Source organism: Herpailurus yagouaroundi, unplaced genomic scaffold, assembly GCF_014898765.1.
Source record: "Herpailurus yagouaroundi ecotype Mexico unplaced genomic scaffold, PumYag 77, whole genome shotgun sequence".
Classification (NCBI taxonomy): Eukaryota; Metazoa; Chordata; class Mammalia; order Carnivora; family Felidae; genus Herpailurus; species Herpailurus yagouaroundi.
In genome coordinates, this window is record NW_024412388.1 from 80,862,485 (window position 1) to 80,864,866 (window position 2,382).

The 2,382-nt window shown below is 42.8% G+C and overlaps 1 pseudogene; it reads right to left on the reverse strand.

Annotated features, from left to right (window-relative positions):
• Window positions 1-1,025: 1,025 nt before the first annotated feature.
• Window positions 1,026-1,730, reverse strand: LOC121017813 (poly(A) polymerase type 3-like; annotated as a pseudogene).
• Between the last annotated feature and the right edge of the window lie 652 nt (window positions 1,731-2,382).

A 2,382-nucleotide genomic window follows, 5' to 3' on the forward strand; every position in this document is an offset into this window, starting at 1 on the left:
GACAGAGGACGTCCTCTCCCTGGGGATAATAGATGGATGCTTTTCCAGAAATAAAGGCAGAGCTTGAAAATAGCATTTCTTCCATACTTTCTGCCCTATTCTTTTCTTTTTTTTTTTAAGTTTATTTATTTATTTTGAGAGAGAGAAGGAGAGAGAGAGAGAGAGAGAAAGTGACAGAGCACACAAGTGAGGGAAGAGCAGAGAGAATCTTAAGCAGGCTCTGCACAGCCAGCACAGAACCCAACACGGGGCTCAAAACCCACAAACTGAGATCATGACCTGAGCCGAGATCAGGAGTCAGATGCTTAACTGACTGCGCAACCCATGCACCTCTTATTTATTTTACATTTAAAAATATAAAAGGGGCACCTGGCTGGCTCAGTCAGAGGAGCATGTGAAACTTTTTTAAATAAATAAATAAAAGCTGTGGAGTTTTAAAATTCATCAAAATACAGCCAGTCTAACATTAAAAAAAAATTTTTTTAATGTTCATTCATCCTTGAGAGAGAGACAGAGCACAAGTGGGGGAGGGGCAGAGAGAGAGGGAGACACAGAACCCGAAGCAGGCTCCAGGCTCCAGGCTCCAGGCTCCAGGCTCCAGGCTCCGAGCTGTCAGCACAGAGCCGGATGTGGGGCTCGAACTCACAAACCGTGAGATCATGACCTGAGCTTAAGTCAGATGCCCAACCAACTGAGCCATCCAGGCACCCCCAGACAGTCTAACATTTTATCTATTTCTTTTGTCCCTGACCACAGATATATGTATCAACATAGATGCAATTGTATGTATTAATTTTGTCACTAAAAAATCATAAGCATCTTTTCTAAATTATTATAGTCTCATAAACATACTTTACACAATTAAGTTTATTGGTGGTTTCCATTATAAAAGATGCTACTTGGTCACTCTAGGAAATTCACAAGTCAGAAAAGTAAAAAATTAGAAGAGAAGAAAAAAGCACCTATAGTTTCACTGTGTATAAATTCACCCCCTATGTGTATTTTGGAACCATCATTACAATATTTAATGACTGAATAATTTTTAATATTTTTTCCAACATCTACAATCAATTTTATTCTGATATAATCTAAACACATACCATTTAGGAAATACCAAGAAAAATATATGTACAAGAGTTGACGCTATTTCATTTGGATAAAACTGACAAATTCTTGCTATGAGTATAGTCCAGGAAACATCTCCGAGGAAACCTAAAATATTGGAATAGATGCTGTGGCCCCCAGTTTGATAGCTCTCAGAGACAACTGAAGTTGTCAATGTTTGGTACTAGATGTAAAATGTCATTGGTTACCCTGCAACTGTTAAGGCTTCTTATGCATCTTATATCTAAATTCTTAAGCAGATTGTCGTCTCATAAATCCAAGTCTTCTGGAATAGCCTGCAGTGCTAAACCTGCAAACCAAATACAAATCTCTATTCCATCAAAACACAGTTTGATGCTTCTTCAACAGCATTTTGTATGTACTCAACTTGTGAGATCCCAATGTAACAATTTTTCCTCCAACATTTTCAATTACAGATTGTGGAAGATTCTTGCTTTCACTGATTCCTCGGATCCACCCTTTTACCAGATTATTTAATTTTCACAAATTAAAATCCTGCGCTGCAGTTCCTTTTCCTCTTCAAAACCCCCAAAGGGCTTCACAGTCTCAATTAATTTCTGAGTAAGTTGGCAGTCAGTCTCTTTGGGGGCTGCTAAGAGTTGATGTCACAGCGCTTCTGTGGTCCCTGTGTTTGCTGTGATTCCTGAGGTTTTACCTGGAAGCAGCACGCGGTCCAGCGGCCGCAGCGCCAGGTCACTTCTCCGCCCCACCCCGCCCTCACCTCGCCCCGCCCCGCACCACCTCCCACCGCGCCGCCCGCCGCCGCCGCTGCCGCCCAACTCAGGATCCCCCGCTCCCAGGAGAGAGGGAGGTAGGGACGCCACAGCTCTGGGTTCAACCTCACTCCCCCACGGCCCCCGTCGCTTTAAGTGCTTCTCCTTCCTCCCCCTTGTCCTAACACGGCAACGCGAGTAATGTTTTATCTTGACAGAAATATTTTTTATTATATTTAGGTGATTGCGTTCAGAATCCTGGAGGGAAGTAGGGGCTGAATGGGTTGTTGAGTTGGTTTGTGATGTTGTGTAGTGCTGTTGTACAATATTTCTCCTTGAAAGCATAGGGCAGAATTCTATTTCTCCACCCTCTTGAAGTCAACCATAGCTTTAACCAATGGGACAGGAGTGGAAATGACTTGTGTTTGTTGCAAGTGGAAGCCTTTAAAAGTCAGTGCACGGTTGGCTATGCCTCTTCCCTCCTGCCGCAGTGACATGCAAAGTACCAGATGGTGGAAGTTACATCAGCCTGAGTCTTTGTGTA